Raw genomic sequence first — 24,465 nt, forward strand, 5'->3', positions numbered from 1 at the left:
GACAGAAGGGTCAGAGGTTGCCACCTGACTTTCGATGTAAGTCATTCAGGTTTTTGGCGATTGAGGGTCCGGTTGTTGGCTAGGTGAAGAAGGGCGCGCATGCGTGATCACCCTTATTTCTGCATTCAGGGATTGAAAACGCAAATTTTGCCAAAATTGAGGGGGCGATAATTGAAGCCATAGTGGGAGCCCGCGTTTGTGAAGGAGAGGAAGAAATTTCGAGTTTGAATGACTTTTCGTGCGAGACTTGAGAGACTTGCTTGCGGAGCTTACCTTGGACGTCACTCTTGAAAGCGATAGAAACGATATAATTTACGAAGAGAGATGCTTCCCTGCCGCGTTCTGGTTAAAAGGCGAAATTGAACCGGGCGAGTGACTTAAGACTTTCAAGACCAGGCGGACAGCCGTGCTGGGCAGCAGTGCTCCTGTTTCTGTTTTCCAGAGTAAAAATAGCTTCGTCGTTATGAAAACCAGTTACCTGCGTGCGTGTTTCGCCAATAGTGCCAGGACAGGACGATGTCTTCTGAAACTTCCATTTGTGACCGTAAAAATCAGCCCCGCCGACGTCAACGCTTATTAGGATACGAGGCCTCCACTTCAAGACGTCCTTACCAGATAAGATCTATTTTTTGTGTTTGAACTTTAAGTAAGGTTTCAACGACTTCCTTGGAATGTAAAATAACAACGTCGAATCTTAAATTAATTCTCAGGCTTTCAATTGTTTCCCTTTCCCCTTCTAAATTACCGAGACAAACCTTAAGGTTTTTATATGAATTAGGATGTAATAATTTAAGTTCTTTGTGTAATCTTCCTTAGAACAGATGTGAATTGCAAATAATATGTTTTCCTTAACCTCTTAGAAATTATAGAACGGGTACCCGTTAAATTAAAAGAGTCATGTAATAGATTTGCAAATTATGAATTTAAATGTAACAAAAAGTAAATGACAAATTGAAGAATTCCCCTGTGTCTAAAATAAGTAAATTAAAAGGTAACACAAATAAGAAATTAGACTCTCTGATGAGGATAAGATTTAATTTCTATTGTGAGGAATTTGAATAAACTGATATTTAATCTGGAAACCTATTACTTATGTGTTCTTTATATCTGTTATGTGTTTTTCTTATATATATATATTGATTTTACATGTTGTTTATTCGATCCTCTCACGGCGCGGTCCCGGATGCATTTTCACAACGCAATGCATTAAAAATTCACTTATACGATCACTAAAAGTTTGGTAATTAGCAAACTCTTAAGAGTTTAATTTCGCAGTTGATATTTAGCTAGTTATGGTTTCACCTGTCTGTTTCTGCATTAGTTTCCTCCCTAAGAGGAAGTAGTAACACTGCATTGGTGCCCATGATTTTTACGGCAAAGTATAGAAACAGAACATTGGTGCAGTAGCTTCATAACACTATCGCTGCAGGCGTCCCCCAGGGGTCCTGTCTTCGCCCAGTACTCTATCTTTTCTATGCGGCTGATTTCCCGCGGGATAAACTCAACAGAAATACATTGCTGGCCTGCTATGCGGATGACACCGCTGTAGCGGTCAGATCTATTCAGCCTAACAGGGCAATTTCTGTTATGCAGGATATATTTATGGACATTGAGGAGTGGTGCTCCAGGTGGAAGATTTCCATCAATGCGACTAAATCACAGCTACTTCTTGTTAGAAGGAAGAAAATACTGGTCTCAGTTCAGCCACTTTACCTATTCGGCCAACGTGTCCCGATGGTAAACAAGGCCAAGTATTTAGGTGTTTACTTGAATCGAAGACTCACGTGGAGTACGCATGTCAATTACATTGCAAACAAGACCAGAGGAATTGCTCAACAATTACAAGTACTGCTAGGGCGCAGCTCGCAGTTAGATCTGAGAAGGAAAGGACAGATTTATATCTCCATTTTAAGACCAATTATGTGTTATGCGTCCCCTGTCTGGGCGACTGCTACGAGCTCAGATATCAACAAATTGCAGGTGACTCAAAACACAATCTTACGCACCATGACAAGAGCGCATTTTTACATCCGTAACAAACTCCTGCACGATGATTTACGAGTTGAATATATTGACAAATATCTGCAAAAACTTAACAGCAAGTTCTTTGACAAAGGCTTGAATTGCAGTAAAGGAAATTTTAATGCTGTACTGAACTATGTCTGCATTCCTGAGGACTACAATATGAGGCCTTTCACGGCTCACAGAATGAGGGATCACAATTTTGTCACTTAGCCCACTCGTTTTCAAATATGTAAATAACACATTTTTATGCGTACATTACTTCACTTTTATTTGTTTATTCCATGTTCAACAATGTATCCTATGCACATTTCATGTATTTTCATTTCTTTTGCATCTTCATAGCTCCATACACGTGATTATTACTCTTGTCTCAGGGGTAAGAGTTAAGTTACTTTGATGATTGGACTTTGTCTTTGTCACTATGGCCGATGGGACCTCTTTTCCTTACCCGCTCCGATTTCCCGGCTGGGAACTAGCTGATAGTTGACATTCTGATTGTCCTTAGGGGATTAGATCAATACAGCTTTTTAAAGCCCAACTGGGCTAATATAAGCATAAGCAATTAGCATTTAAGCATTTAAGCTGAAGTTGGAGGACGAACTGCAATTCTTGTTTTAAAAGAGGAAATTGATTTTATAGTGGATTATGAAATGGATGAAGTAACAGCTATTACTGTATTAATGGGAGACCAAGAATTGAGTTTCACATCAGCATACTTTTCTCCTGCAGAGGACATTCCTGTGAATCTTCATAAATTGGAAGAGGTTTTATCTATATATAAAAGGTTTTTAATTATGAGGGATTTTAATTAAAAGCATTTTAGTTGGGGGGCTAAATTTACGATGCAAGAGGAACGTTTGTGTTTGATTTTATTGTATCTAATAATTTAATTTTGTTTAATGACTTTAATTCTATTGCAACCTTTAATTCTCCTGTCGGACAAGGTTGGACAGATTTAGCTATAGGATCCAGCAATCTGGATAGCTACAAGTACCGTTGTTTTAGCACAGTGCAAGAAACATACATACATTTATGCAGATTCTTCATTATTTAATTTATTTAAATATAATACAGAGCGATCATACTGTGTGCGTTTCGGTCAGCTGCATGATTTTGCTTATTTTTGCGGTGATTTGTTTGTGAAAGTGCAAAAGTGTGATTCATTTGTGTTTTTTCTTCGTTCGTATACTTATTTCAGTGATTGGTTTGATTTTACACGCCAAATTTAAGGATTCGTGGTCATCTTAAATCTTCAAGTGAGAGAAGCCTACATGGACGCGATTTGTTGACGTTCGGAGACCGGTGTGCTTGTGATTTACAATTTTTTTTCACTGTATTTATGCGCCAAAATATAATTATTTATGTTAATTCATTATCCGGTTTTGAATTTAATCATTATTGTGCATCTTCACGCTATATCTAATGTATTAGGACCATTTTTATTACTGCAGGTATTTAAGCCTAACCAGACGGATTAATGTTTATATTTGAACCAAGATCAGTAAAATACTTTCTTATATTTTAGAAAACTTGATTTGAACCAGTGAGTGCCTAACAGTGGTAAATCACGGTGGTGGTTTCCTGCCCGTTGGACAGGTTATTCAAATTTTTTGCTGGAACTTTGATTTTAACTTTGAAAATTATTTTGAAGTGTTTTTAATAAGATTTTACTATCAAAATATAATTATTGGCATTATTGTGTGTTTTTGTTAAAAGTGGTGATGTAATTTTGTGTGTTTTTATGAAAACCGGCTGCTATAAAAGATGTTTTGAATTTATATGATTTTAAATGCAAAATATGTTATTGTATATAGTGAATTTTAAATTGGTTTTATGAATTTTAATTGTAAATATGAAATTTTAGATTTTTAATTAGTATATTGAAATTTTGAGAATGATCTTGAGTACATTCATATATATATATATAAGTAGTAACACTTTTGATTGTAGGGCTATGTTGGAAGGATGTCTACATCTGAGAGCACAGTCACTGTTGAAGATAATGGTTTTGATTTAGCTCTGAATGAAGCCAATGATATAAATATGAGAGCCAATGAAATAAATATGAATAATATTGTTACTTTGGCTAGAGAATCACTTAAGATTGTGGAAAAGATTAAAAGCCAAAAGAAAATTACCAGTACATTGCCGGATAAGTTAATCGAGGGAATAGATAAAATTCTTCAGCTTACTCTTCTTTATGGCAGAAGCTGATATTATACGCGGTAATAGAAATGATATCAATGGCATTAAATAAGAAATTTCTGATCTTAAGTTCTTCCTATTGGAACGAATGGATTGCCTAAGTGAAAATAAGATGTCTAACTCGAAAAGAATGGCTTCGGTTCTTGAAAAAGGTCATGATGAGATAGTGACCTCTGATGGCGTTGATGTATTCGATGAACTTAGCAGCGTGATCAAGCCAGATGATATCAAGGTTAGGATTAAAAGGTCCATTAGAAGAGAAAATGGAGACTTTTTGTTAAAATTAGGTAGTAAAGATGAAGTAGTTAAGCTTGAAAGTGCCATTAAAGAAAAAAATTTTGAGGAAGTATGTTAAACCAAGGAGGCGTAGATTTATTAAACCAAAAATCATTGTTTATGGTGTGGGGGAGACCTTTAAGAATGAAGAGGTTGTAGATGTCTTGAAACGTAACTGTGTATGTAATGCCGAATGTGTTAGACATTTGTTTGATATTCCTACGAAAGGACTGGGTAAGACACTCCATCGTGTTTTTTCTGTTGACTCTGTTTGTCTAAGGGAAATACTGAAAGAGCAACGTCTGGCAATTGGGTAGCGTGCTTTCTCTGCGAGATTATTTTTGAGACCAAGACAGTGTACACAATGCTTGGCATACGGTCACTCTAAGAGATTTTGTAAAGATAAAGTCCATTGTGCTGAATGTGCTGGAAATCATCTTGCGACTGTTTGTAAAAATAAAGACAAAGGTAGAAAATGTGTAAACTGTGTGGTTTCTAATCAGAAGTGTGGTATAGATCTGAAACATGATCACAGTGCAGTGATAAGAACTGTCCCTCTTTAAAGAGAGAAATTGGATTTATTAGAGGTCACGTAGACTTTGATTTTAAAGAATGACTATTATGATATAATACTTTTTATGAATTTTAGCATGTATATACTTATTGGTTCTAGTATTTCATAAAATTAGATTTTAGCAGCTGTGTTTTCATTTATGTGTATATTTGTTTTATTTTCACATGATTTTATTATATAAATTTATTTTTATGATTATTTTAAGTATCAACCTAAACTACTACGCCTTAGCTGCTACCCAGCGCTCTGTTCTCCAAAATAAAATGGTGTTAGTCCTGATCTGATCTTACTGCAGGAGCCCTATTAGGTTAACGGAAAATTGGCATTCATTGCAAATGGTTGGAGAGTTGCAGCTGGAGCTGGAGGACGAACTGCAATTTTTGTTTTAAAAGAGGAAATTGATTTTATAGTGGATATGAAATGGATGACAAAACAGGTATTACTGTATAATGGGAGACGAGCAGCAGCAGCATACTTCTTTCCTGCAGAGGACGTTGCTGTGAATCTCCATAAATTGGAAAATGTTTTAACTATATATAAAAGGTTCTTAATTATGGGGGATTTTAATTCAAAACTTTTAGCTGGGGTGGGGGCAAATTGGTTGATGCCAGAGGAACATTGGTATTTGATTTTATTATATCTAATGATTTAATTTTGTTTAATGACTTATTTAATGATTTAATTTGTTTAATAATTTAATTTGTTTAATGACTTTATCTAATGATTTAATTTTGTGTAACTCTATTGCAACCTTTAATTCTGCTGTCGGACAAGGTTGGACAGATTTGGTTATGGGATCCAGCAACCTGGATAGTAACAAATGCAAACTTGAAATCAATACTAAAGGTTTACTGAACTATCATCGATATATAGTCTTCGAAGTGACGATTCTTGTCTTCAACATGGAAGAGGGGCCTTGGTATCGAGAAATATTCTAAGAGTCAACAGGGCTCTGTAAGAAACTTAAAGTCGATATGATGAGGCTTGGTGAGAAACCTAGTGTTGTAAGTGACAGTGAACAATTGATCGGTGTAGTAAACGATTTTGGAATGTAGCTTCAGGCAAGAATAGATTGCGATCTGCTGATACAGAGGAAGACTCGAAATGTAATCTCATGGACGCCGAATTAAAAAGTTTAGACGTATCCGTGCATATAGGAGAAGCTCACAGGTGATTGGATTAGATGATAATACTAGAATTTTTCGTAAGATAGAGTATAAAAGAGAATTGGCTATTTATAAACGTTTGATTAGGAAGACCAAGAGAATATGTAAAGCGAATTATTTTTTAAGAAGCGTTGCTTATTACGATGGTCTTCATAAGACGGCATTTGTAAAGCGAAATTTACAGCTGAAGGTGAAAAGACCTGATGGTATGGTTGATGAATAAGATATTAATACTGTACATGTTAAAGAGGTGTTTGATTTGGGTGAACCAGAAGATATACAAATTTTTGAAATGTAGTGAGAATCTGACTCACCATTCACATATGATGAAGTTAAGAGTCTTATATTGGGTTTGAGGAATATGGCTGCCTCAGATCCGGATCGCATACATTCTGTTTTGATTAAAATATTATTCCTCTACTACCCAGATCTTTTTGTTTGCTTATGTAATGCCCGTCTTTACTCCTTTTCCAGATCGTTATAAAATTGGTCGAATTATTTTGATCCCTAAGCCTAATGGAAAGCAAAGGCCCATTACACTTTTGAATATTTTGGTTAAGGTGCTAGACAAATTGGTAACTAATAGAATTTTACATTTAATGGTTAATAAATGTCCAATTACTGAGTTTCAATATAGATGTTACCTTTAGAAGAGATACGGAGGATGCACTTTACCGGGTTGTTGGATATATCAGACGTTTTAGAGGTGAGCAACACGCAGCTTTGATTTCTCTAGACATTTCGGCTGCATTTGACTCTGTTGATTGGTCTTCCTTGTTGCATGGTTTAATTGATTTAAAAATGCCTAGAAATTTGTTTCATCAATTTAAATGTTATTTCATTAATAGAAAAATTGTTTTTAATTGCTTTAAGGATAAGAGTAAAGACTTAGTAATGAATATTTATGAGGGATGCCCTCAGGGCTTTTGCAGTGCTCCCCTGCTGTGGAACATTATTGTGGATAACTTGCTCAAGCAGAAGTTTTCTCAAAATGTAGAATTAATTGCATATGCTGATGATATTATGATTCTTATGAACACGATTCCCTTGAAAAAATGGAAAAATTATTTGATGAAACTGCTCTAATACTCAGTGATTGGCAAAACAAGGAAAAATTACAATTTAATATTGAAAAAACATGTGCATTGTTTTTTCTCAGAGGAGGTAAAAAGCCTAGACCACCAAATTTGAAACATCAAGGCAAAAGAATCCAATTTGTAGATAATATAAAATATTTAGGCGTTATGATTGATAACAAATTAAATTTTATAGAACATTTTAAGTTGATATAAAGACGATCTGATCTGATTTTATTAAATTATAGAACTTTTTCAGCTGAGCTTTTTGGAGCCTGGGAATCCAGGACAGGAAAACTGGTTAGATTACGGATGAAGTTAGACAGTATTCAGAGAGCTTGGGGTTTAGCTTTAACCCGATGTTTTAGAACGGTGCCTACCGAGGCCATCTTTGTTTTGGCTGCGCTGTCATCTCTCTCAATTTTATACAAATTTTGTTATGAGAAATTTTTATTTAGAACTGGACGAATGGAATTGAAAATGTATGAAGATTATTTGGTTACAAAGATTGCTTTTGAAAAATTTTTAATATTCACATAATACATCCTTCCAATAGATTTGGTTTTGTTTTCGATAAAAGTAATCCAACTGCTGATGTATTTGATATTTATACAGATGGTTCTGTGATGGGGGTTGCGTAGTAGTTGCCTTTGTTGTTTATTACTATGGAATTGAGTTGGATTGTAGAATGTTTAAGTTGAACACATATATATATATAATTCAGTTTTCCAAGTTGAAAGTAAAGAGTTCAAACAAGCCTTATTTTGGATTAAAAATAACTTGTTTATACTCACGTCTGTAAATATTTACACAGACTGCCTGTCACTTTTCCATGCTCTCACACCCCCAGACAATTTCAATCCATTATTTGTCGAAATTAAGAGTCATTTAGAAACTTTGAGTTCGTATTTAACTACATTGGGTTAAAGCCCATATAGGTTTTATTGGTAACGAAAGGGCCAACAGCCTGGCCAGGCAGGCGGTCTCAAATGTCAATGCAATGGATATATTGAAGTAAGAGGTTCGAAGAAAATTCGTATTCGAAGAATGCAAGAGTTTTACTTTAACAAATGGAAAATACAGTGTTTCTCTTCACCTAAAAACAAAGGATTTATGGAACTAATTAAAATCACGAATAAGATTAAATGTATGAACAATATTGACGTTAATCAGGTTTTAACTGGACATGGTAGGCTTCGTTCTATTTCAACCGATTTAATATGCAGGAACATAAACTATGCAATAATTGTCAGGTTGATGGTGATGCTAGGCATTTTGTGGTTGATTGTAGTTTAACAACCCCTATTAGACATATTTTTAACATTACTGATTTTAATGTAAGTACCATTAATTTGAAAGTTTTTAAATCATATACCATTGCTCTAATGAAGTTTATTAATGAAAATCGGTGTTTGTAGGAATCTTCTGTTAAAATTGAATTCTGTATTTATATGGGTTTTAGATATCTGTGGTGTTCTATGTTGTGATTTTGTGTTTGTGGGTTTTTTGTTTGTTTGCTTGTAATTTTATGTTAGATGTGCTTATTTTTAATTTAGTACTTTGTTGTTTGGGGCGGGTGGATTGCTGGCTGCTCTCGTTTGTGAAAAGACGGGGCCCCTTCTTTTGAGCTATGGGGACACTCGTGTGCAGGTGGGCTGAAGGGTGCCTCCAACAACATTAGTAGCTTTAAAGCCAGGATTAAAATCTCTTTTAAGAATATTTTCATATAATTATTGGGAAACCTTTTAATGGAACAAACAGTTAAAAGTAAAGTACACCCGAATACGACTCTAAGGATAAGATCAGAGAGAGAACAGTAGGGACTCCAGGCGTCACTGACAAGGTCAGATGACCCTGTCCCTCCGCCAACCGAACGTGTAATTTTATTACAAACGTACTCCGTAAACGCCTTGGTCTTCGGTCCTTGTAAGCGCGGGTTAGAATCTCGTGAATTAGTTGGCCGCATGGGTGTTTCCGTCGTTTCGCTCATGGGTAACTTGCATATGAGCCAATTAGTCTTAGAAAGTCCTCAATGAAGACATCTCTTCTCTTAGGCAGGTAGCTCTCTTATGCTTTGCCATAAGTAAAGAAACTAAACCATTAGTTATGTATATGTCTTTTATAACAAAAATGGCATATAAAGAATTTCTTACTATAAAATGTATTTTACATTTTATCTCAAACCCTACCTATTTCCATGTTTATTTCAAAAATTAAAATTTGTTAGAGAAACTTAAAGGAAGATGGGTAAGGGCGGCAGTTTTGCAGTTTTAAGTTTATGCCCCACCTAGGAAAAATGCTAAATCCGGCGCTGCCGTTTCTCCAAAATGTTACTTCGGAAAAGGAAAGGCTTTTCCAACCATTGAGATATCTTTTCAGACTCGATGCCCAAACCAATCGGGAAGAAATATAAATTGTTTAATAAATCTTCTACTCTTAAAACCCAATGTAAGATATGTATTAATTCTAATATTTTAATGGATTATGTAAGACTTATATAGATTCCCATGTATTTTACGAGCTTATCCATTATTTCCTACATTTTTTCGTGAATCTTATGTAAAGTAACTTGGAATACTGTATTATTATTTCTTTCTTTTAACCTCTTACAACTATACTGTTTAAAGTTTCTAAGGAATTTCTGATACATCCTATACACCACTTAACTGAAGCCAGTGATAGAAGAATATGAACTTGATTCACCAAAACGGTTTAAAGCCAGTTTGAGTTAGCTGCATCCGTGGAAATAATTAGATAACACTTATGTCACATACATATTTGCTAAAATGTGTTTCCTTCTTGTCATGCTACTTCAACCATTTTGTTCGGAAAGTATCCATCTCAAATAATAAGGGTTTGAGGTGAGCCAAATAGTGCTTAAACAGTTAATGAAATAACATTAAAATCTCATGTCGTTGGAATCATTTAAGAATTTTAGAGTTTACAGATTGGTTCATCCATTGAAGGTAAAAATATTAGAATTAATACGTCTGTTTGTAATCTATTTAAGAAACGGTAAGTTCTTAAAAAATTTATATATCTTCTCGATTGGTTTGGGCATTGAGTCGGAAAAGGAATCTCAAAGGTTGGAAAAACCTTCCCTTTTCCGAAGAAACATTTTGGAGAAACGGGAATGGTGCCTTTTCGCGACAACAATGTTGCTGAAAACCCTATTGGTAGCTGGTGAAATCTATTGAATGAAAAAAAGGCTATGAAATGAGTACTGTAGTTGGAGCTGTGTTCACTTGATGTTTGAAAGGATGATATCCCCATTTCAGTTTCAAATCCGATACAATCATGAGCCAAGAGGGAGGAAAAAAAATTCTTATTAACCCATTTTCTGAATCCACTGGGTTTCCGAAAGTCTTTTTCACCAACCCATTTTATGGTTCACGACGGCAACCTTCTTCGTAATTCTATTGTTTATGAAAAAGTGGATCCATTCTCGTGAAAAAAAGCTCGAATGGTCTTAAATGAGTAGTTCAATAGGAGGAGTTTTGTTCTCATGATTTGTCCCGAGTCATTTGCGAATGATGAAAGAACGGAAGGACGATCCTTATTTTGGTTCAACAGCCATGACGGAAAAATAAAATTAGTATCGAGTTTTGATACTCATCTGCCTCTCAAAAGCAAAAGATTTGAAAATGAAAATCCATTTAGGTAGAAAAGAATCCGGCCTGTAGGTCTTCAACAGCACGCATTAATCTAAAAAGGGAAACTTGTATCCAGATTAGTCCACAGCATAGAGTGATCTGAAGCGAAACTGGAAATGCTTAAATAGATAACAGAAAGTCCACTAGTACAAAAAATTGAGATGTCTCGTCGATCGAGTCGGTTAGAAAAATTTTCTGAGAGCTGAGAGAAATATCTACGTCTCTGAATAATTTTTAAAAAACGTTTTGTTAATTTTAAAGTTTTTTAGACATTATTAAAATTAATTCTACCCCCTTTTTGTCTGAATAATGTCTCAACATGTTTCTAAAAATAGATTTCCAAAAAAGGAATGAGTCGTGTTCTATTTCTAGAAACATGTTGAGACATCATTCAAACAAAAAGGGGGGCTAGAGTTAATTTTCATAATGTCTAAAGACATTATGAAAATTAATTTTATTAAGTCAGGTATGTTTCTCTAAAGTCTCAGAATTTTTTCCAACCGATTCTATCGACAAGACATCACAATTATTTAAGAACGGACTTTCTTTTATCTAGTTAAGCATTCCGAGTTTCGCTTCAGTTTAGTCCGTGCTGTGGACCGACCTGGATACAAGTTTCATTCGGAGCCATCATCGGGACATGGTTTTCTTCTTAGTTACGCATCACAGAATATACCAGTATCCGATCGACAATAATTATCGGAATTATCCCTGACTGGTCTATTCAGATGTTGATAGGTTTGTCTACCATGTCACACGATCTTACCCTCTTGAAAGCAATTCGTTAAAGTTTTAGAAGATGTGATATCGATCATAAAACAATTTGGGGCTTCCACACGTCCCATATTCATAGGACGTCATTCAAAATTCGATGGCTCTAGGTATACCGTTGTTTTATCACAATGCGACAAATATACATTTTTCATTATTTAATTTCTTCCAATATAGTGCAGGACTTTAGTGACAACAGTGTGAAAAAGGAAACCAACATTTATAGTGAAGCAACGCAAAATCGAAAAACGAAAATCCTTCAGGCCTCTTTGGACTCTTTGCAACATCGAGCATCATTCATAAAATGTATATAATACAGATCCGTCATAATTTTTATTCATTCAAGTTTAATTCTCAAATATTCTTTGTAACATCGTGCATGATAATTAATATAGATTCATCATTCAGGTAAAAGTATTCTTTGTAACATCGTGCACTTAAAAATGCTGTTGAAATCCATCATCCTCATTCAGGTTCTTTGTTGCACAAGAAAGGAAGCCTTTTCCATTATCCAGATGCAAGGCGTGTTGCATCTACCAGAGAATGCAGGCATCTGAAGCGAAACTCGGAATGCTTAAATAGATAAAGGAAAGTCCATTCTAGAAAGAATTTTAAATGTCTTGTTTTGTTGATCGAGTCGACTGGAAAAATTTTCTGAGAACTGAGAGAAAATTTTCTCTGCCAGAGAAAATCTTTAGCTCACTATTTAAAAAAATACTTTTTTTTAATATTAATGATAAACATCATTAATATTAACTCTTTCTTCTTTTTGTTGGGAGACTACACGTTTCTAAATATAGAACATCCATCATCCATTCTTGGAAACATGTCGTCTTCGAACAAAAAGAAAAAAGAGTTAATTTTAATAATGCTTAAAGACATTTTTAAAATTAACAAAAAGGGTTTTCCTTAATAATGAGTTAGAGATTTTTTTCTGGCTGAGAAAATTTTATCTCAGAAATTTTTTCCAGTCGACTCGATCAACACAACAAGACATTTCAAATTCTTTCTAGGATGGACTCTGTTATCTATTTAAGCATTCCGAGTTTCGCTTAAATGAGTGCGAGCCGTTGAAGAACCCAGATCCTCATAGTGGATTTCTTTCAGAGGCCTGGATTGTTTCATAGTTGATGGCCTATATAAAGAAATTTTCGACATGTCTGGAAAAAGTGATAGTCAAGAAGCGAGTTACAGTTTCGATATTTTTTCTTACGACTCATGTTACAAACCTTGTGGTGTTAACGTAAAGTCGGTTTCTAGTATATTCCTAACAAATTCCAGCGTATACAAAAAAATAAGATCTTTTTAATTTGTTTACATTCGAATTTTGTGTAGGTATATACTAAAAACGGGCGTTAGAGTCGGTTTTTAGTATATTCCTATACAAATTCCATCGTATGCAAAAAATGATGTCTTTTTTATTTTTGTTTACGGCCGAATTTGTATAAGCAGATACTGAAAAGGCGTTAGGGTCAGTTTCTAGTATATTCCTATATAAATTCAACCCTATCAAAAAAAAAAAAAAAAAAAGATGTCTTTTTCATTTTTGTTTACATGATATCGAAAATATGACAAAGTTCTTTTCCAAGATTGGATGATAAAGTGACCCTAAAAATAGATCTTGGAAGGAATCGAATGCATGTTAAAATGCACTCATTTCTTCCAAGACCCATTTTTTTGCTCTCCCGATTCATCTCTCTGGCCTATTGAATAGGGAAAGCGAAGAACCTTTCCCTATTTATTTTAAATGTTTCCGAGTTGTCATTAATCAATAGATACGTTCAAATATTTTTTAGAACGGTCATCCCAATTTTCTGTCGTATTCTCGGTGGACAGTTCGTCATCCCAACATTCTGTTTTATGATCCTTGGGTATATTTGCGGGTTCCCAACACTCTGACATACTCTCAGTGGATGCAGGATGATTAGCCTCTGTAGACAGATCTCAACATTCTGTCTTATGACCATCTGAAGATATCTTTGAGGGTTATGTGGTCTCAGGAGATACTTTTGGATGTTCGGCATCCCAACATGCTACCGGATCGTAATTAGGCACATTTTCAGGTATGTCATCCCAACCATCAGCCTTCGCAGAGCTACTGGAAGAATGATGGACCATCAAATCAAAAGGCGTATGCATATCCGGATTTTCGATAACTTGAAAACACGACAAATTGTCCCATGTCTTAATGAGCTTGCCATAATGTTTCAGGGGAGGTTCATTTTCTAATTGATCATAGGCCCTATCGAAAGCTTGCAGAGCCGTCTCTTCATCTTCCTCCTCCTCCTCCTCAGACCCGTCTGAATAGATCTTATTGATATGAAAGCTTTCTTCCATAATGTGCCACCGATATTTGCGGACTTTGTTTTCGGCAAAGTGGAACGATTTCCTCATTTGCTGATGCTTAACACATTTTTCCCGATACCTCCAAATGATTCCGCCTGGCACATAAATCTCCGTCACGGACTGCTAATTGTCCAAGACACTGGAAAAAAATTTACTTTCTCTCATCCCACGACATAAATAGTGAAGAAGTTGTGAGTTAACGATTTGAGAACCAGGGCTAAATGGTTGTAGGGAATATGACTTTCATTCCAACGAAGACCGTGTCTGTTTCTGGTTAGCTAGGCGTTGGTCTTTTGGTTTTTGGCACTCAGTTGGTTGAAGGGTTGAGGAGGTCCAAACGTCAATGATCCGACCGTCAGGAGATCTCTCGTTGCATAACCCAACTCTTTCAGAACATAGGTATATTCGCCCTTCTTGCGGTTGTAAGACTGGAAACCTTCTAGATCGAGGACGATAAAGTTATCAGCAGATTCCATGGCAATTGAATAATGTTTCCTACAAATAGGAAAGAAAGTAACAGAGAAGATCTAGAAAAGAATAAAAGGTCTAAGAGAGTTCTTTCAATGAAGTTATGTATATAAAAAAGTAGAATCTATTTTATACATATTCATGACAAAAAAGTCTCAATAAAAATGGACTTACCAGCTCAGTTCAAGTCGTCTTCTGTTCTGAAGAAATCTCGCGGATGACAGCTATCGTTATCGCGACCGCATCAAAATGTCAGGGTCATTCCAATCTGTTTTTAAAAAGGATGGTGATGAAAGAAACGCTTTGATAACGCGCCGTAAAATATGCCTATGAAATGACATGAGAACGTTTTGTATTCATCCATTACCCCCATTCAAAAAAAAAAAAAAAAAAAAGGTCTTTAATGGATCTTGTAAAGATTGCCCTGGACCGTTTCAAAAACAACTCATGTGACTTGTTTATCATGATCTCGTAACGATCACCTTAGACCGTTTCAAAAACAACTCATATGAATATCGTGGAAAGGTGCCCTCTAGACTTGTTTACAATGAATGAATAGGTTCATGTAAAGGTCACCTTGGAAAGCTAATCTCGTTGGACTTTTCAAAACAACTGGTCGTGAGATCTTATGTTATAATGATTAAGTCCTTGGAACGCTTTCAAAACGAGGGATATAAAAGGACTGGTTCTTTTCCCTATTTTATTCTTATTCGATATTCTTTTCTCTTCGAGCAGAGCCATGATTTACTATATAGTTTTTTGGGATAATAATAATGGATTTGAAGTATACATTTCCAATTTCCGTATTTACTTCAGTGCTCTCTCTTTCTGGCTATCCTGACAAGGAACTATGGTCAATGGCTTTACACGGAAATGATCGACCTCCTGCAAACCCTTCATCTCCAACTCCTGCAGTGGAAGGATCTCTCCCCGGACGATCCAGACGTTTATGCTAAGAGTATATTGTTTGATTTACTTCAAGCCTTATACGCAATGGAGAAACTGGGAACGAAAGCTTACGATATCGTCCATGACTGCTTGCATTCTCCGCTGGAAGAGGTCGGCCGAGATATAGAAGGACTGTCCATTCTCAAAATAAGTTCTCAGCGATCGGACAAAAGTATCTTTATCCGAGGTACGGCAGAACTGTGCATCTATAACATCTTCAGAGATTCGGGATGGGCATCTTAGGCTAAGAGGTGGGGGAAAAACAGGTCTGGAGGGAAGCGGGTACATCGGGAAAAAAAAGGATAAATCTTTTTTTTTCCAAATGCACTCTTTTCTTTCCAGACCGATTTTTTTAATCACTTCTTCAAGCCAATCTTGGATCTATATTGGATCTCCATCATCTAGCTAAAAAAATAATGATTAGAAGGCGGCATCACGCGGTCTATAAAAGGGGTTGTATTTTGGAGGACGGAACCTCCTCCTATTTTGTTTCTCACTTCTATCCCGTCTATCATAGAGGAGGCGAAAAAAACTGAGTTGGGTGAAGGAAACAGTACATGGGAAAAGAAGATTATCTATCCCAACGTGCTTTTTCCTTTACTCAACCCAGTTTTTTTCGATAACTTCTTGGATCCAATCTTGGCTATTGGGGGGGGGGGAATCTTGTCATTTGATGCGAAACTACACATACCTTTTACGAAGCAAGAGAGAAATTCGGGTGATGAAACAGAGTGATCTGAAGCGAAACTTGAAATGCTTAAATAGTTAATAGAAAGTATATTCTTAAAAAATTGAGATGTCTTGTCGATCGAGTCGGCTGGAAAAAAATTTCGTAATGAAGAAGCTTGTATCCAGGTTGAATCCACGGCACAGAGTAATCTGAAGCGAAACTCGAATGCCTTAAATAGATAAGCGAGAGTCCATTCTGGAAAGAATTTGAAATATCTTGTTTTGCTGATAGTGATTTGTGGGTGAAAGATTATTTAGATAAGTTAACCTTGGATGAAGGGGGTAATGTTACCCGCGTCCGTGATTATCCTTAAATCACACGTGCCCCCTGGGTGGTGCTAAATGGGTAAATGTCACAAAGTCCTGTGGCATACTGGGGTTTAGTGGGATGAGGTTCGGTTTGATGATGAGTAATCTTATGACGACCCAACGGACCGCTCTTCCCTGGGAAAACCGGCGATTGTGGGGAGGATTTGAAATTCTGAGGACCTTTGATCTGGAGAGGAGGGGTCTTGGAGGAAGCAGCCATGTAGAGGATACAGGAGAAAAGCTGAGTTTCGCGTCTCAGGCCGCCAGATAGTACAGGAGCCCGGGGCAGCCTAACCAGCATGTCCTGGCTGCTCTATCAGCTGGTGTATAATCTCACCTGCCTTGTAGTTCCAGGTGGTGCCTGGGTGGGGCCCTGCATGGCAAAGCGGGGGGCTCTTCCGAGGTCACTACTGGCTGCTGAATCTGGGGCTAGCCCCTCCAAACTGGTTCTTAGAAAATCGGAAGGAATTTTTCTCCCCCTTCTTTCAATCTTATACCAAAATGGATACTTGCAATACAAAATTAGATAAAAACGCATCTTCTGAAATCCCCACTTTAACCACTGTAGTTCCTTCTGAGGGAGTGAATGTGCCCTCGGGTGCGGACGCTCTTTTCTTCAGGACTACAGAAACCAGAACCGCTGGTGAAAGGGTGAATGTGCCTTCGGACACGGACGCCTTGAACCCAGTGGGGATGGATACTGACTCCTCTGTCAGAAGTACTGTGCCAGATGCGCAAGCGGATGACAGTCACCAATGACGGAGGTTGTAAATAAAAGAAGAGAAAAAAGGCAACGCCAGAAAGAGCGGAAACGGCTGGAGAGGGCCATGGAAGGGATCTCGATCTCTGGGGAGAAGGGAGCGAAGGAGAAAACAGATAAAGCTGGGACCTCTGGAGCGACCTCCAAACCGGTGAGGAAGAACCATCCAAGCAATGAAGAGTCTCGTAAGAGAGAACGCATTGCTGGTGACACCCCGTAAATGGCCCTCAAGAAACGACGGCTATATAGTCAAGCTGCAAGAAAGGCAATCACTCTGCGAATCGTCTGCAAGGATGACTCCAGAGACATAACATCGGTGGATTCAGATTTCATCACCTCTATAATTGATGACCGAATTATCGATGGCTCTATCACCACCTGCAGGGTCCACAAGACAGTCCTGCAGCCGAATTGCCTCAACATTACATGTGAGGACCAGGAGACTGTGGACGTCCTAAAGACTTTAATTAGTGATCTACCTGGCCCTGAAGAAAACCATCCCGGTTATCATGCCATGGCTCCCGGGGACAGACCCCCATGAAGAGGCTTTTCGCTTGGTTTCCTGGTAACAGGTCACCAAGAGATAACATCAAGCTCCTTGATGCCTGTAACAAGGGCCTGGATGTTAAGAAGATCGCCATCAAGGCAGTTATCCCTGGAGACGGAGGTAATACCTTGGTGCTGGGAGTGCAACATGAGCTTATGGATTATCTGGAGGCCCAGAATTTCAAACATTTTTGTGGTTCCCGTGGCTGTGTACAGCTGAAGGAACCAAGGCAACAGGAGAAATCAATTCCTCCGGCCAAGGATCCTCCGAAGAAACAGTTGACGGAAGAAAGGGAGACCGAAAAGGAGTTGGAACCAGAGCTTTCTTTGGAGGCTCTGGAGAAGACATCTGAATAGTTTTCCCCTGTCACTACTTCCTTTGAAGTAGTAGGCTAAGGATGCGGCTTTTAACTAAGTCTCTCCTAAAATCCTTCAGGATAAGTTCTTTTCTCTCATTTAACCTGTTTTAATGGTTAAGGTTAGTCAGTTAAACCTGCAACATAGCAGAGCAGCTTCATACAATTTAGCTGCTCAATTAGGTAAGCAAGGCACTTTTGTTGCCTTAATTCAAGAACCTTGGGTGTACAAGGGTAAAATCCTTGGTAGGCCCATGAACGCGCACTTCCTTTCGACAGACGGACCTGATAAAAGACCTAGAACTAGCATTTACATTTCTAAAAATATAAAGGCTATGAAATTATCCCAATTTACAATAGAGGACTTAACTGCTGTTTTAATTAAGGATATAAACAGTTCACTGAGAGGAAACATTTGTTTTTGCTCGGTTTACATGGCTTATGACCTTAACATTCCGCAAGAATTTATAGATCTTGTGAGTTTCTGTGAAATAAACAATATTCCTATGGTTATTGGTGGTGATGTTAACGCTCACTACCTGTCATGGGGCAGTTCTGATACTAATCCTAGAGGAGAAAAACTCATGGAACTTATAATGAATACCAACCTAACTTGGGTAAACAGGGAAAATCGCCCCACCTTTGTTAACAGAAGAAGAGAAGAAGTCATTGACCTCACATTAACTTCTTCTGATATTTATAACCTTATTGAGAATTGGCATGTAAGTGACAATCCCTCACTTTCTGACCATCGCATTATACAATTTTGTATTAGAGATGAAATTCCAGCTGAATATTTCAGAAACATTAAAAACACAAATTGGGACCTTTATAAGGACTTCCTGGTTTCTAATGTCATTAACCTTCAGGTTTTAGACAATAATTGTACAGTCGAGGAGCTTGATACTCAAGCAAACAATTTGACAAATATCATTATTGAATCTTATCATGCATCATGCCCTCTCAAACCAAGGAAGTACTCTCCTAGCAAGAGAGTTTGGTGGACCAAGGAGCTTGAAAGCCTCCGCCTAGAGGTTCGGAGAGCTCACAGGAAAGCAGTCAGAAATAAATCTGAAGTTAACTGGTCTAACTTCACAATTCTACAAAGGAAATTTAAAAGTGAAATCAGGAAACCTAAATACAACTCATGGAGATCGTTCTGCACAGATATTCTGTCCTACCATGAGACTGCCAGAGTATATAAGATTCTTAAAAGATCTCAGGAGTCTCAACTCTCATCGGTTATGCGACCTGATGGCAGTTATACTATAAACTCTTTGGATACACTTTCGACCATGTTGAATTTTCATCTGGGGGACAAAAGTGTCACCTCTGACCCCCAGGAAAATCCATTGGAACTACTCCATAATCCATTAGATCTGGATTTTACTAAGACAATTGTGAATTTTGAAAAGGCTAAAGCGGCCCTTGATGTATTTCTTCCCTTTAAATCTCCAGGGAACGATGGCATTTACCCAATTCTGCTTCAGAAAGGCTGGGATATTTTTGGCCACATTCTCGTGGACATATTCGAATCCAGTTTGATTTTAGGATATGTTCCTAAGGTTTGGAGAACTTCACGAGGTGTGTTTCTTCCTAAACCAGGAAAAGATACATTTGAGAAACCAAACTCTTTTAGAATGATCACGCTAACATCCTTCCAGCTTAAGCTGTTGGAGCGATTGATTTTCTGGCACCTCCAGTCAGATAATAATCTGAACCATACCTTTGGCTTAGACCAACACGGTTTTAGGCCTGGCTTCTCCACTGAGTCGGCCTTACACCAACTCGTGTGGAGAATAGAAAAAACAATTATAGACGGACACTTTGCCATTGGGATTCTACTGGATATTGTAGGAGCCTTTGATAACATCGGTTTCGAGAAAATACATAAGGCCCTTACTGGAAGTCATATTTACCCTATGATAACTAGATGGGTCATCTTCATGATTAAAAACAGGAATATCTGTGTTAGTCTCACTGACTATGAAGTAAAGAGAGATATTACTAAAGGGTGTCCGCAGGGTGGTATTCTTTCTCCGTTCCTGTGGAACCTGGTATTCGACTCACTCTTAGTACTTCTACGGGAAGAACCTGGCATGTCACAGGCTTATGCAGATGACCTTATTGTGTTATTACAGGGTTTCGATATCGGAACCCTACATAATCAAGCTCAGCAGATCTTAAATAAAGTTTCACACTGGGGTGATACAAATGGCCTTTCTTTCTCTGCTGAAAAATCTGAGGTCATAGTTTTCACGTGGAGAAGGAAATGGAAACTGGCAGATTTATATCTGGGTAACCAGATTATCAGACGTGAGGAATGCGTTAAATACCTAGGATGTTACCTGGACAGTAAACTTACATGGATCACCCATATAAAAGAAAAGGTACAAACAACCACAAATGTTCTAGTACTTTGTAGGCGAATCGTTGGTAAACAATGGGGCTTTAACCCAAAATCTACTCTATGGATTTATACTGCCATAGTCCGGCCAATGCTTTCTTACGGATGGGTGGTCTGGATCAATGTTATTAACAAAAGCACATATTTAAACATTTTACAAAAGGTGCAAAGACTTGCTTGCCTAAGCATTAGTGGAGCTTTAAATAGTACCCCTACTGCTGCATTAGAATTTTTACTGCAAATTCCACCCTTGAAATTATTCTTGAGCGGAGAAGCAATTAAAGCCATGTATAGATTGAATAAAAATGGCACATGGTGCCAAAGGACAGGTTTTGGTCATAAAAGCCACATTGACATATGTCTGGACTTGGGCAATGAGATCCCTATAATCTATATGCCCAAAGATGCAATTACTAAAACAATAGTTCCAGATAAACTATTCTCAACTCATATACCAAAAAAGAATGAGGTAGAATCTCTAATTGACCTAATTCCAACAGGATCAATTGAATGTTACACAGATGGATCAAAATCCAACTTCACTGGAGCTGGAGCTATTATAAGAACCAAGGGATCTGAAGAAGATTTCATTAGATTTCATCTATACCTTGGTAAATTAACAACTGTTTTACAAGCCGAGGTTCTGGCGATCAATATGGTCGCCAGGGAGCTCTTAGCTAAATATACAGTTGATAAGTATATATATATTCTCTCTGACAGCCAATCAGCCATCCTTGCCCTGGATAATCGTGTCAAGTTACAAAACTGTGTTTTGAACTGTACTCAAGATCTCAGTTCTCTGGCTCAGGCCCATAATACCATTAGTTTAGTCTGGGTCCCAGGTCATTGTGATTTTGCGCTGGAAATGAGCTAGCTGATAAAGTAGCTAAAGATGCTTCGCTACCCATGTCTGGCCCAGAACCATTTTACCCAGTTTCATATCAAACTCTTAAAAAAGAAGTAAGAAGCTGGATAAAGAACAAACATGATGATATATGGTCTAAACTACCAGACTGTGCTCATTCTAAATTGGTGCTCAGTACACTTAACTTTTCAGGTAAACTCCTGCACCTCAGTAGAACTAACTTACGCCAGGTAATTCAAATTGTTACCGGACATGCTTATCTGGCTAAGTATCTCCACAAATGTGGTCTTGTCGAATCTCCTCTCTGCCCAGCTTGTGGAGAAGAAGAGGAAACACCTTTTCACTTTCTGGGACGATGTCCGGTGTTTTCTGTCCCTAGAAACAAATTCCTTGGGTTTCCCTATATTACCTTTGATCAAGCCCTTCTATACAAAGGGCTCTCTGGCATAATAGGGTTTCTGATGCATACTAAAAACCTACAGGTAAGGTGAATTTGAAACCACAAGAAACAAACATTGAGACGCCCTATGAGTTTTTATTTTTTTCCTTGAAAAGAAACTATGCAGGGATTTACCTCTCATAGCTGTGTTTTGGAATATAATTTGAAAATAGATATCAAATCTTTATACACTACCTGGCCATTTGGCTTGAGAATGCACCTCTGCCCTCCTTATTTATTTATTTATTTATTTATTTATTTGACTCTCCATCGCACTCTTGTTTGGTCAAGAATTTGCGTTTGGTGGTTTGGAAGGGATTGAATCGGTTTTCCATCCAATAGGGAAGTTTTCACGATCCAACCGACACCTTGAACTTAGAGATGGGATCTTTTGCTGATACTATAGATTTGGTGTCAGTTTGGGATCTTATCTATTTATTTATTACTTACCTTTTACGGGAGTTACCATTTAAATCCCTTGATTTAAATGATCAAATGGCGGAAGAGTAATGGGCAATATTGCCTAAACTATTTTCCTTCTTTTCATAAGAAGGAAGCGCCCCTATTGTTATGTTAGTTAACCTTGGATGAAACTGAATTGTTATAGAGTTGTATGTATGAACGTATATAGGAAATATCATAAAAATGTTTTGACAACTTGTATTATTGTAATAATAATGATAAATCATAACAGTAAGAAAATATATATACCAATCTTGGATTCAAAAGAGTCTTGTAGTTTTCAAAGAAAAACACAAGAGAGATCGTGTACATTTGAGTTTTTTTTTTTTTTTTCAAGGTTGGGAGACCGTTTTTTCCAATATGGCAGTCCAAAACTGCTTCACTATTTAAAGAGAGATAGCGTAGAGATAGCGTAGATCACTTTTCCTAGATTAGGGTTCAGAAAGAGAGATTGGTCCAAAATGGGTTCCCTATTCAAAGAGAGATAGGGTCATTTTAATTTTTCCAAAATGTCGGTCCGAAACGGCTACCCAATTCAGAGAGAGATTATGTAGAGAGTCCATTACAGTTTTCCAAAATTGGGTTCAAAGAGTCCGCTTTCTTTCCAAAATGGCTTCCCAAATTAAAAAAAAAAGGTGGTATAGAGAGTTCATTTCAGTTTTCCAAGATGGTGTCCACTTTTATCCAAAACGGCTTCCCAATTGAAAAAGAGATCGAGCCCATTTCAGTTTTCCAAGATTGAGTTCAAAGAGAGATCGTGTAGAGAGTTCATTTCAGTTTTTCCAAGATGGGGTTCAAAGAGTGTCCTCTTTTTTCCAAAATGGCTTCCCAATTCAAAGAGAGATGGTGTAGAGCGTTCATTTAAGTTTTCCAAGATTAGATTCAAAGAGTGTCCGCTTTTCTCAAAATGATTTCCCAATTCAAAGAGAGATCGTGTAGAGAGCTCATTTCAGTTTTTTTTTCCAAGATGGGGTTCAAAGTGTCCACTTTTCCCAAAATGGCTTCCCAATTCAAAGAGAGATGGTGTAGAGAGTTCATTTCAGTTTTCCAAGATTAGGTTCAAAGATTGTCCGCTTTTTCCAAAATGGCTTCCCAAGTCAAAGAGAGATCGTGCAGAGAGTTCATTTCAGTTTTCCAAGATGGGGGCGAATCTTCAGAAAAAAAGCCATGATTGAATGACACAAGAGAAAAAACGCCGTCGTGTAATTTTTTGATAGGGTTACCAGTGTTCGAATATTTTTGTGAGCGACTGTACATATACCAAAATCAGAAGAAAATAAGGAAGTATTCAAAATCAAACGCATTGGTGGCTGCTCTTATATGCGCCCCTAAGATCATCAAATGTGGCGAAATGTGTTCTGCGCTGGTTTTGGCGGATTGCTTGTTGTAAGGCAACCCTTTTGATGTTGAATACTCTTTTGCTGAAGTGTTTTAATTGCTCGTTGGTTCGTGTCGTGCGTGTTTTGAAATGGCCTATGTTGCAATGACGGCTGATCTTTCAGCTTCCTTCAGGGTCACTCTCCCGTAATCGGGCAATCTTACTTTTTTCAACCGTAAGCGGTTGTTATCAGGCTCTAAGCAGATCTTTGTTCCCTTCTTAAAAGGGCTGTAGTGCAAGGATTACTTAATTTAAATTTAATCTCTTTAAGAGAACTTAATGCTTTTTCTTTAGTTATCGTAACACTTAAAGTTAATACAATCGTATTATATTTATAAAAGTTTCTCCTCAGAGGCATTGCTGGCCGTGTCTCTTTAATTCAAACTCGCCTAGCGAGTTCCCGCTTTTTCCTTCCCCAGACCCGAAACACTTGCGACATGAAGTTTTTCGCGAGTGTTTCCGCTCTCGTGTTGTTAACACCATGACCATTAATCAAGGAAACATAGATGCTTTTCAAAATTCATGGTGTAACCCCTCCAAATTGATTCTGGCCCTTATTTGCCACCAAAATTACTAAATTAAGTCCTTCAATGTTTTTACCTTTTTCACTGTGGAAGGCAGTTACTCTTTTTGTTAAATTAACATTTTGGCACTAAATTTACCTCTTTGCGGAACCCTCTTTTTGGCGATAAAGATAATTCTTTTA

The sequence above is a fragment of the Stegodyphus dumicola genome, chromosome 1 (genome assembly GCF_044657685.1).
Source record: "Stegodyphus dumicola isolate Sdum_Otavi_A_Nest chromosome 1, ASM4465768v1".
Lineage (NCBI taxonomy): Eukaryota > Metazoa > Arthropoda > Arachnida > Araneae > Eresidae > Stegodyphus > Stegodyphus dumicola.